This window comes from Fukomys damarensis, unplaced genomic scaffold (genome assembly GCF_012274545.1).
Source record: "Fukomys damarensis isolate Sample0158 unplaced genomic scaffold, DMR_v1.0_HiC HiC_scaffold_15, whole genome shotgun sequence".
In the NCBI taxonomy this organism is placed as follows: Eukaryota; Metazoa; Chordata; class Mammalia; order Rodentia; family Bathyergidae; genus Fukomys; species Fukomys damarensis.
In genome coordinates this window covers 32,110,403-32,123,179 of record NW_022900927.1, presented here as the reverse complement: position 1 = coordinate 32,123,179, position 12,777 = coordinate 32,110,403, and the positions used below count along the sequence as shown (strand labels likewise).

The 12,777-nt window shown below is 36.7% G+C and overlaps 1 long non-coding RNA gene across 1 annotated transcript in view; it reads left to right on the top strand.

The window, feature by feature from the left end:
- Window positions 1–12,777, top strand: part of LOC104876267 — an 84,288-nt gene that overhangs the window by 1,440 nt on the left and 70,071 nt on the right. The window lies entirely within an intron of this gene.

The window sequence follows — 12,777 nt, the reverse complement described above, 5'->3', positions numbered from 1 at the left end:
ATAAAAGCAAAAAGAAGTGAGCCAGGGATTTAGCTCAATGGTGCCACTGCCTGCTTTGCAAGGACAAGGTCCTGAGTTCAATCTCCAGTACCAAAAAAAAAAAAAAGGAATAAAGAAGAATGAACCTATGGAAGAAGAGGAAGGGCTTTTTTGTAGGGGAGATATTCAGATAAATATCTGGAAATAAAAAGCATGAGAACTTAAATGTAAAACAACACCCCACTCTTATCAATGTGGGAATAGATAGCAATGGGTCAAGAGTAGAAATAAGATCTGTTGAAAAGTGTACATGAAAGGTAGTGGTGGCTTTGATGTTTAAGGAGGAAGTGATAAAATGGCCAGATCCTGCTCATATTTTAGAAGTAATACTTATAAGAGAAACAGCTATAATTTTCCTTTCTTTTATTTTCTTTATGTTCTTGGAGTCAAGATTTTATTGGCCTCACAAGATGATCTGGGAAGTTTTTATTTCACATTTGGGACAATATGAAATCCTCTCAGGTGTATTGGTGGACCTCACTGTAAATCTGTATAGGCCTTGGGTAATTTGACAGAGGTTGGAAGTAGAGTGAATGACAACAATAGTTTCAATTTCTTTAATTCTCAGTGTTTTCTTTACTTACAAATTTTTTATTAACTTTATTGCTATATTTTAGGTATACAATATAATGACATTCATCATTGGAGATTTGTACCTTTACATAATATATCTTGATTTTTATTTTCCCCCATTTCTTGCCTTTGCTTCAAACCCTCCACCCCTCTCTATTTACAAAAACTTCATTTCCATTTTTTCATTTCTTCATGTTAATTCCATTCCTTTTTTTCTTTCCCCTAACCCTTCCACTTGCCCTTTTCCTTTGCACCTTTCTTTTATTTCACATAATCTATTATACATTTTGATGCCTATTTACACTTTCAGTTTCTCACAATGGAAAAACTATACAGTAATTACACATGTATGTCCTATTTATTTAACTTAAGAGTATCACCTCAATGTGCATCTGTTTAGCTATGAATGTCTCTAATTACTCATTCTTTATGGCTGAGTGGTACTCTATTTTATAAAACACACACACACACACACACACACACACACACACACACACACATTTTTATCCAGTCTCCAGTTGATGGGCAATTGGGCTCTTTCCATGTTTTAGCTATTACAAACTATGCCACTATGAACATGGGTACACATATATCACTGTGATATGATTCTTTTAAATCATTTGGAAAGATACCCAGCAAAGGAATAGCTGTGTCAAATGGGATATCTAACCCTTGTTCTTCGAGGTATCACCATACTGATTTCCACAGTGATAGCACCAGTCTACACTCCCACCAACAGTGGAGTGTTCTTTTTTCCACACAGCCCCACCAGCATTTGTTGTTGGTTGATTTCTTGAGAGCAGCCATTCTTTCTGGGGTGAGGTGGAATCTCAGCATAGTTTTCATTTGCATCTCTCAAATGACTGGTGGTGTTGAACATTATTTTTCATGTATTTATTTGCTATTTCTACTCTTTGTCTGAGAAATGTCTGTTCACTTCAGATGGCCCATTTTTGGACCAGGTATTTAAATTTGGGACATCTGATTTTTTTAAGTTCTTTATATATTTTAGATAGTACACTTTTTTCTGAGGAACAGCTGGTGAAAATATTTTCCCACATTCTGGGTGGTCTCTTCATGCTACTGGTGGTTTCTCTTCCCATGTAGACAGAAGCATTTCAATAAGAAGATATTCCAGTTGTTGATGCTTTGTGCTACTTCATGTGCAACTGAAGTTTTGTTCACGAAATCTTTTCCTATGCTAATGCCTTCAAGAGTTCTCCCTATCCTCTCTTCCAGCTCACTTAGTGTTTCTGTTTTAATATTTAGATCTTTATTCCATTTTGATTTTAGATTAGCACATGGTGAGAGATATAGGTCTAGTTTTAATCTTTGGCAAGTTGAAACCCAGTTATTCCAGTATCATTTATTAAAGAGGCTATCTTTCCTCCAGTGAGGGTGTTTGGCTTCTTTGTCAAAGGGGAAGTGGCCAAGTGTGTCTGGATTTGTTTCTGCATCTTCTAATCCACTCCACTGGTCCTCGGATCTGTTTGTTTGCCAGTAGCATGCTGTTTTTATCATAGCAGCTTTGCAGTATAGTTTCAACTTGGGGTTTGTGATACCCGCTACCTTGTCTTTATTTCCTAGAATTGCAAAAGCAGTTGGATTATTTTCTCAAGGTCTTTGAAGTATGCTGCTGGGGTTTCAATTGGGATAGCACTGAAACTACAGAGCAGTTTTTGAAGTATGGCCATTTTTACTATATTGGTTCTTCTACCCAGCAGCAAGGGATGTCTTTCCATTTTCTGATGTCCTCTTCTTCAATTTTTTTTTCAGAGTGCTATAGTATTCAGAGAGGAGGTTTTGATTTCTTTCATTAGGTTGATTCCTAGGGGGTTTTTATTTTGTTTTGTTTTGTTTTTTTGTTGTTGTTTTTTGTTTTGGATGCTATTGTGAAAGGAGTTGTTTCTCCAGTTCCTCTTTCAGTGAATCTGTTGTTCATGTACAGGAAAGCTATTGATTTTTGTGCATTGGCCTTGTATCCAGCTACTCTACTGAATTCGGTTAAGTCTAGAAGACTTTTTGTGACATTCTTGGGGTCTTCTATATTGAGTATCATGTCATCTGCAGATAAAGACAATTTGACTTCTTCATTTCCTAACTTTTTTCCTTTTATTTCTTTCTCTTGACTAATTGCTTGGCTAATGTTTCCAAATTTATATTGAACAGGAGTGGTGATAGTGGACATCCTTGTCTTGTTTGTGATTTTAGTGTGAAGGATTTCAGTTTTTGAGTATGTAGTATTGTATTGGCTGTTGGTTTTTCACAGATGGTTTTAATCAGGTTGAGGTAGAGACCATCTATTCCAATTTTTTTTAATCATAAATGCGTGTTGGATTTTGTCGAATGCTTTCTCTGCATCTGTTGAGATGATCATATGGTTTTGTCCTTGGCTCTATTAATATAGTGTACATTTATTGATTTGTGTATGTTGAATCATCCCTGCAACCCTGGGATGAATCCCACTTGGTCAGGATGTATGATCGTCTTGATGATCTTCTGCATTCTATTTGACAGTATTTTATTAAGTATTTTTGCATTTATGCTCATTAATGAAATTGACCTATAGTTTTCTTTTTCATTTGGGTCTGTCTCTGCTTTGGGGGTGAAGGTGACACGTCCTTCCAAGAATGAATTTGGGAGTATTGCTTCTCTTTCAATTTCATGAAGAGTTTAAACAGTAGTGACAATAGTTCCTCCCTATCTGTCTTATAGAATTCAGCACTATCAAGTCCTGGGATTTTCTTAGTTGATGAGTTTTTAATTATGCTTTTATTTTGATTGATAGATATTCGGTTGTTTAGAATTTTTAGGTCATTTTTGTTGAAATGTGGTAATTCATACGAATTTAGGAATTTGTCCATTTCTTCTGTATTTTCCATCTTATTGGCATATAAGTTCTCTAAGTAGGTATTGATGGTTCTCTGAATTATTGCTGGATCCGTTGTAATTTTACCTTTTCATTCCTAATTGCATGGATTTGGGCCTTTTCTTTCCTTTTTTTGATAAGGCTGGCTAAGAGTTTATCAATTTTGTTTATTCTTTCAAAGAACCAACTCTTGGCTTGATAGATTTTTTTTTTCATCATTCTCTTAAGTCTCCATTGCACTGGTTTGTACTCTGATCTTTACAATTTCCTCCCTTGTATGAGCATTGGTTCTGTCCTGCTCTTCTTTTTCTAGAAGCTTGAGGTTCAGCATCAGATTATTTAATTTCACTAGCTCTGTTTATGTATATTTTGCTATGAATTTCCCTCATAATACTGTTTTCATTGTGTCCCATAAATTCCAATATGTTGTATTGTCATTTAATGGTAGGAACTGATTTCTTAATTTCCTCTGACCCATTTGTTATTCAGAAGTCTGTTGTTCAGTTTCTCTGTTTGTGAAATTCTGTGGTTTCTTTTGCTATTTATCTCCAATTTCATCGCACTATGGCCTGATAATATACAGAGGATAAGTTCATTTCTTTGTACTTACTTAAACATATTCTATGAGTGAGTATCTGGTCCATTTTGGAAAGTGACACATATGCAGCTGAAAAGTATGTGTATTCTGATTTTGTGGGATGAATCACTCTGTAAACATCTGTTAAATTCATTTGTTCAAGAATTTGATTATGTTCTACTATTTCATTGTTTATTTTCTGTCTAGTTGGTCTATCTATTTGTGACAGTGACATATTGAGGTCCCCCACTACTATTGTGTTGTGCTTATTTTATTTTTCATGTCCATTAATATTTGTTTTATATAGTTGGGTGCACTAGTGTTTAGCGCATATATGTTTATGGTTGTCATATCTTCCTCTTGTATTGTTCCCCTCCCAAGGATGTAGTGTCCTTCTTTGTCTCTCTTAATCATTGTTGGTTTGAAATCCACTTGATCTGAAAAAAGGATAGCCACCCCTGCTTTTTGGGGTATTCCTGTTTCATGGAATATTGTTTTTCACCCTTCAACTTTTTAAATTAAATGAGTTTCTATTTTAATTAAGTGTGTTTCTTATATGCAACATATTGTTGGATCTTGCTTCTTGACCCATTTTTCCAGTCTATTTCTTTTGATTGGTGAACTGATACCATTAATATTGATGGTTATAACTAATATGCTTTGACTTATTCTCATCATGGATATTTCTTTTTGTTGGATTCTCCTTCATTGTATTTAATTAATTTTTCAGCCTGATGGATTCATTCTGCTGGGCTTCCTGGGGTTGTGATCCTCATTTTTTTTTCCAAGGATATTGTTTAAATTTTTTTGGAGTGCTGGCTCATTATTCATGAAGTTCCTCAGGTACTCCTTGTCATGAAAGTATCTTATTTCTCCATCAAATTTGAAAGATATTTTTGCAGGGTACATCAATCTGGGTTGAAGGCTGTTTTCTTTTAGGGCTTGAAATAGGTCACTTCCAGCTCTTCTTGCCTTAAAGCTTTGTTTTGAGTAGTCTTGCTGTGATTCTGATGGGATTTCCTTTCTCTAACTCCTGTAGAATTTTGTTCTTCTGTTGGGTTTCTGGAATCTTAACTATTATATGCCTATGTGTAGAATTTTTTTGATCATGGCTAGTTGGAGTCCTATATGCCTCACTTATCTGTATGTCAAGTTCTTTTCCCCTACTTGGGAAGTTTTCTGCCATTACTTCTGTGAACTTTTTTTTATGTCATTTTTCACTCTCTCCTGTTTGTTCATTAACTCTGATCAGTCTTGTGTTATTCTTTTATGCATCATGTAATAGCTGCTGGATTGGTTTCTCATGGTCCCTTACTATTTTTAAGAAATTTTTCTTTTCCTAGTAACTAAATGCAATCCTATCTCCTATATCTGAAATTCTACCCTCACATTGGTGCACTCTGCTGCATAAACTTTCAATGGAGTTTTTAATCTCCTGCAAATCATGTTTGCTTCTGTTTTATGGATTCCATTTGCTTCCTATGTTGGGATTCCATCATGTTCCTCAGCTCTTCTATTTTTTTTTAATCTGTGTCTGCTCTTGATTTATCAGTCATGTCTTCAACTATGGACACAGTCACTGTTGTTATCTGAAAAATTATTTCTGATTTCATTTTTTTTCCAGATCCCTCTTTTGTTGCCAGTTCAGGGATTCCAAGTGGTTGAATATCAGATTGTTCCATCTTGTTGCCCTCTGTGGTTGCCTTATGTGATCTGGAAGTCTGGTTTTGAGACTTGTTTACATGTCTTCTCATTTCAACAGATGCAGCCTGCTGTGCATTTGTTGAGGCAATTTTTTGCCCACCCAGTGGTGTACCATTTTCAATAAGTCATGGAGTGGCCTTTTCTCTGCTGCTCACCAGTGTACCAATCCCAGGGTTCAGAGTAGTGGTCTTCTAGATCTCTAAGCTGTCCTGTTGTCCAGGCAGGGTTCTTGCTCAGGCCTGTGTGCCCTTGGGATGGTATCTAGATGTGCCTTTGGCTAGGGCCTCTGTGTACCTGTTGTCTGGGAGGGCTTTGAATGAGAGGCTGAGTACCCCAGTCACTGGTGTCTGAGTGGGTTTTTGACTAGAGTCTGTGGGAACTTATCAGTGATGTAATGCTGGGCCTCTGGCTGTTGCATTTAGCTTTTCCTGGTGGGTCTTTGGCTGGCAAACAGCAGTGCTCAGGGTAGGGCCATGGTTGGAAGTGCCTGCAGCCATACACTATGGTTCACTCTGGATTCTCACTGGGATCTACACACACTTCTACATTTAAAATTTTTAGTTTTAACATCTTTTTATGAAAAAATTTCTCATCTCAAGCAAGTTTCCAAATTTATCAGTATTTGTCTATACTTTTTAATAATATTATATTTGCATTTTTATCCCTATTCTCATCTTTTTATTTTATTTATCATTTTATTTTATTTGTGGGTTTTGCATGATTATAATATTAAACTTTTTTAAAAACTAATTCTGGGTGCTTTAAAAATCATCAATAGCTTTTATTACAGTTTTTTTTATGTTTCATGTTTTTCTGTCTAAATAGTAGTAGTCTTTCTGTATTTTTTGCTTTTATGGGTGATCTCTAATGCATCTACCACCACATCTCATTTTCTTATATTAAATGATTATTATTTTGGTTTACATGTAAAATGCCCCATCCCAAAGTCTTATGAATTCAGAGATGAGGCTTTTTGGAGGTGATTGGCACATGGAGAGGCTATATTCATCAGTGAGTTAATGACTGAATGTGCTGTTAGATGTTGGGGCCTGACTCAGACAGGCGGGTCACTGAGAACATGACCTGGAGGTGTATATTCTTCTTTCCAGATTTTTCTTTCTCACCATGAAGTGAGCAGCTTTCTTTCTTCCATTCCTCTTTGCTATGCCATTTCTCATTTCTGTCTTAGAGCCAAACAATCATAGACTGAATCCTCTGAAAAAAGTGAGCCAAAATAAGCCTCTCCTCCTTTAAGTTGTGAGTATCAGGTATGTTGATAAAATTTGAAATGTTTTTCCAATGGAAATCTGACATTGCCCCTATCTATTCAGTTTCCACCAACAGGTGAATAATTTCACATACGTCATTCCAGAGTTTCTTTCTACATAGGCTAGTAGATATAAATGCAGTCTTGTTTTTCCACTTTTTTTGTGAAAGCTTACATAGTATAAATGATAACTTGCATCTTTCTTTCTCACCTAATTGGATGTTTTGTAGATCTTCCATAACAGTACATAAAATACTTTGTAATTTTTTTACACTTGCATGTATTATGTGTATTTTATTCAGTCATTCTCCCTGGTGATATAAATGAAGTTTATAATATATATTTTCTGGTTACATTTTTGTTCTTCCCTCAGCAATAACTGTAATAAACATATGAGAAGAGGGTGAGCTCATTCCAACTGGACAGTGCTTGTTCCTTGTCTGAGATTGGGACTTTCACCTCCTTCAGGGTACCCTTGTTGCTACTGAGGTGTGAGATGATCTAAGACGTCTTCAGTGCTCAACCATCCAAACCAGAATTTTAGAGTGAATCTTAGAGCACTATAGAAAGTCCATCTTAGAACAAAGGAGATAGGAGCCAACAGAAAATGGCCCATTCTTCCTTCCACTTTCCCTTTCCCAGGCCATTCTGAAACAGTATTTCATAACTCTTGCAATCCTGCTAAATCAAGTAATGAGAAACAGTTGTTACCAGGCTATGGCCTGCTCAGTAATATTCTTTATGTTTGCTGTCCTTACTTCCCTGCCTGTTTCCTTCTTTCCTTCACTTTTGCTTTCTTGGGTTTACATTTTTAGGTATAGTAACAATGTATAAATGTGTTTGTTTTAGGCCAAGAAAACTGGAATTAGGGATAACATTTGAATGTACATGCATCAGGATTGGATTTTTTTTTCTCTCCATTCTAATAAGAATAGACCTTACTATTGCTGGAGGTAAATGGGAGTGGCAATAATTTCTGCTTGCCACAGCATCAAAATTGCTAATGGATTAATCTGGGACTAATTGGGATGAGGTAAGAGTTAGGGGAATGAGGCGCCAATGTTGTGTTGACTATAGCATATCTCCTGCCACAGGACAATGAATATAATTATAAACATAAACATTATGACAGACACTGGATTCTCTCTTTTTTTGTTTTGCTTTGTCTTTTGAGACAGGGTCTCACTATGTATTTGAGACTGACCTGGAACTCACTATGTAGCCCAGGCTGGTCTCGAATTCACAGTGATCCTCCTGCCTCAGCCTCCTGAGGGTGTGGATTACAGGCGTGCACCACCACATCTGGATTCTCTTAATGTTATTGGGAAACTCAAATAAAGTTATGCTGATTCACTTGCCACTGGTGGTCTGAGGGACACCATGCTAGTTATTCAGCTACTGTTTCTCTGTTTATTTTTCTATACTTTGCTTTTTGATGTTCTACAGGCAGCTAGGCTCCTGTTCTTTTTTCCCAAAAGGGAACACTAGAGGGAGACTAAAAGCCTGGAGGAAGAGGAGAATCAATCAGCTCCTTTTTGTTCTGTGCCTTCCAACCTCACCCTTTAGATACCAACTTCTTGTAGAGTTATTTCTCAAAGTTCTTGAGTTCCTAAGCTTGATTATGAAGGCTGTTGAAGCTTCTAGGCTTGAATAAATCTGACATTTTGCCTTTTTCTCCTCCACTCTTGGAATAGTACCTTCTTTCTATGCTGTTATTTCTGTGTTAATATCTTCCTTTTGCCTTGTCAGCTTTTTTATATCTCTTTAGCCAATTCTTTACAATACATCATTCTTGTTATGTAGCTGGATTAAGTCCAGTATATTGAAATGGGTAGCCTTTTCAAAGACCACAGATATTATCTTGCACATTTGAAAGCAATTCTGAAAGTTTTCTTGAATAATTGAGAGAATGTGGGTTCACTGGTGGTCTGAATAGAAATGGAGGCATGGAACTTTCCCCTCATAATGAAGAGAAAAGAATTTAGAATTTTCAGAATCTGGATGCTGGAGTGAATTTATCATAAGTGACCTGTACATTACCCCTCAGTATACTCTCACTACATTGTCTTGGATGCCTCGTAGGACACTTCTTCACTCTTGCATTAAACAATACAGTAGTAAGGGGAGCACCAGTGTCCTAGAAAATTGCTGCAGTGGTCTCCGCTGAAGATCAGGTAGGATGGTACCAGGTGCTGTCATTGCAATGGGTCTTTTGATTTTACTGCAGAGCAGAGCCCAATGGTAGCACTTATCTGCCAGAATAAAGAGGACACATTTCTGCTAATGAGGGATATCCCCAACAATGATAATGGGATAATCCGAATTGTTGGCCACCAGTTACAAAATGAGATAGACTTGCTACTAAAATGTTGTTATATTAAGAAAGCTGACTTGGGGGACAGGTATTTATCTCAGTTGTTCTGCAGCCTGCCTGACAGGTGCAAGAACTGGAGTTTAATCCCCAATATCTCCCTAAAAGAATGCTGACTTGAATAATTGCAATGGTGAGTCTATTCCTCTCTGATGTCTTGCAGACCTAAGCCAATTCACAAAATCAAATCCCTTTAATTGAGGAGGAAGATGGGTCTTTTATAAAACTACCCTGAAACTCAGTGTAAATCTTCCAGGATTTCCCCAAAAAAACCTTACTATCATTTACTATGGCTAAACACTATGGGAAAGGACATAATTAGACCCTGGAAGATAAAGCTGCTTCCTCCTCCTCTTCCTCTTTTTCTTCTCCTCCTCCTCCTCTTTCCTCCTCTTCTTTCTTCTTCTAAAAAACTCCTACAGTCACAAGGCAGACTGCACTGAAAACCATACCTTGGGTCTTATTTTAAAAACAGTAATGCTGCAAAGGAAAATAACTGTGCAAACTTGACAGAGTTCCTATGCAAAGACAGGATTTTGATAGAAAAAGAATAGCACCTTGAGATCTGCAACTTGAGCACTTAAATTGAGCATTTGTAGTGCCTAATTTCTTCTAAATTCTCAGCAAAAGCATACTCTTCCACTTGGCAGAAAGAAAGGTCTCCCTGTGCCTGGAGACCATGAAACGTTTTCAGTTGTAGCAAGTTTTTCATAAGATGGTGCCTATTATTAGCACCCTGATCACACTCTTCATTACTGAAGGCCTCAATTTAGGGTCATGTGCCAGAACAAGTTAAATGAAGAAATATCCTGATCTATGAAATAATTACATATGAAGACAATTCAATTATGTGGGTGGTATGTAGAGGTATGAACAAAAGAAACATGCAAGGGATCAGACCTTAATCCTGGGGTAGGATGTAAAATGCAAGGCTAAACAGAGGCAAAGTCCCTGACATGGGGGCATTCACCTGTGACTAAGAACTCAGTGTTTTGGCAAAGGAACCTGGAACCAGTCCTGATAGCCTGCTTAGATAGCTCTTTGAAATTTGGATACCGCAATAGCTTACAATAAATTTAGTCCAAATGCCAGAATTTCCTTGGCATGAGATTAGGAAAGCATTTGGACGTCTCAAGGATATGAGAATGGTAGAATGGATTTACTGTGTAATAACTGAGGCACAAAGAGGCTCCAAAGAGTGCTTTATTTCTAAAGGCAACAGAATGTACCTGTGAAGGAGTCACCAATATCTTTGAGGAGTTCCAGGTTTGCTGTCTTGTGTAGGCTGGAACAGATGGTATGAGTTGATATTATGGAGTTGTAATCTTTGAAATTCATGAGGATGAAGGGATTAAGAAATGACAGAGGCTTTTTTACAAACACTTTGTAGGGGAGGGTGGAGGGGGTGATTGGAGGGCAGGGGTATGGGGGAAAATGAGAACCAAGACCTGTCATGTAATGGTACAAGAACCCAAGGATGAAGGTAACTGTACTGTATACTTAAAAAGTACCAATAAACTCAATAAGATTAAAATAAATAAATAAATAAATGAATGACAGAGGCCAGGTGACAGCATTGAATCATAAGAGGCAAAATGCATCTAATTCCATTAATAAGTAAGGTTACAAATGTCATAGTTTGTTCAACACATTTTTGCCTAATGTCCCAGGATAATTATTAATTATTAACCATTTTTAACCCTCAAAAGTGCCCTGGGTTTGACAAAAAGTCTTTGTTCATCCTAGTAATAGAAGCAGTGGAGTAACAATGAGATTGCCCCAATCTTTAGGGATCTAGGTTGATCGCTATTATTAGATTATGGTTTTCCTAGAATCAAAGCAGAAAACCTAGGGTGTTACTTGATTTGTATTACAATTGTTTTAAAAAAACAAGAGCAAACGAGTATGGGACTGATGTCAGCCATTATAATAGGAGACTATAACTTTTCAGTTACTTCCCAGATCTGGGCTATTTCATGCACCCAGAGACATTGATTAAAACAGGGGATGTGTTCCTTTGAGGAAGTACCTATGTGGTCATCCTAAGTGTACATTTCTCCAAATCTTTCCTAAAGATTTTTCCCTAGGGTAACTGTTCACTGAAGAAAAAAATATATTAACTCCTTCAGAGTAGGGATAAAGAAATATTTATGCAGGTTCATTGATAAATGGAGTCTTAGCCCAAATCTTTCTTACAGTAGATCCAATGGCTCCATAGATGCATTTTGTAATTATTTTCCTGGTCCTGAGTGATTAATTGGGATAAATGCTCTTGGCAGAAAAAGAACTTTTGTATTTCCCAACAGACTTGTGAAATAAGGATCTAAATGCCAAAAAAAGTGTCAAGTGAAAATTCTTAAAACTACCACCCAAGGATTTGGCCAAGATAGTAAATCAGAAGCAATAAATACAATTTTTGAATTAGAGAGGCTAGTTCTATTATAAAAGACTTAAAGGATGCAGGGATGGTAAAAATATGAATAATGAGGGACAATAATGGGATACCCTAAATGTAAGCAAATGGCATCTCCAATAGCAGCTGTCAGGCCAAACATTAATTTTGACAGCAGATCAACATAGTTTAGTATTCATTATCCACCTGTTGCTTTGGTTAACTGTGTTTTGCTCAGTATGAATCAATAGAAAAAATTAAAAGCAGATTGCTTCTATATAGTAAGGACAAATTTAGTGTTTAGACCTGAAGTTATGTAAACTCTCTTTCTCTCTGTCATAACATATTGCAATACTGTTAGTCATTTACTATTTTATGGATCATTACTGGTCAACTAAATTAATGATGTTATACAAATTGGATTTGGTAAGTTTGGTGTGCTAAGTGTTATAGATAATGCCCTAGTACTAGAAAGAAGGAGCGCAGCCACACATGTATTCAGTGGCCTTCCACATGGTGTTCTGGAGTCAATGGATCAGGCCATACTAGGATACTTACCCCCCCTTGATAAACACAGTATTGCACCTTACTCTTCTTTCTACAAGAAAAGGGCCTTGTGCATGGTGGACTTGGGCTTTGGGGGGGCGCATGTAATGAAATCCACAATACTGCTTTGACATTTTTATTGGGTAACTCACAAAGCTTCCAGTCTCCAAGAGACCCTTAACGAGAAAGGGCTCTCCAACAGGTCCAAGCTAAGATGAAAGCTTTATTTTACCATTCAGACCATATGATTCAGTCATTTACGGTTTCCAAGGCTTTCAGATATTTTGATAGATTTACCCTATGTATGTCATATTTTTATGGTACTTTACATGACACTTAACTTCAGTTTCTGGTTGTACAGTGCCAGTGGATAGAAATGTGATTTATTTTTGCTTATTATAAATAAATAAATAAATAAATAAATATCTCTATCTATCTA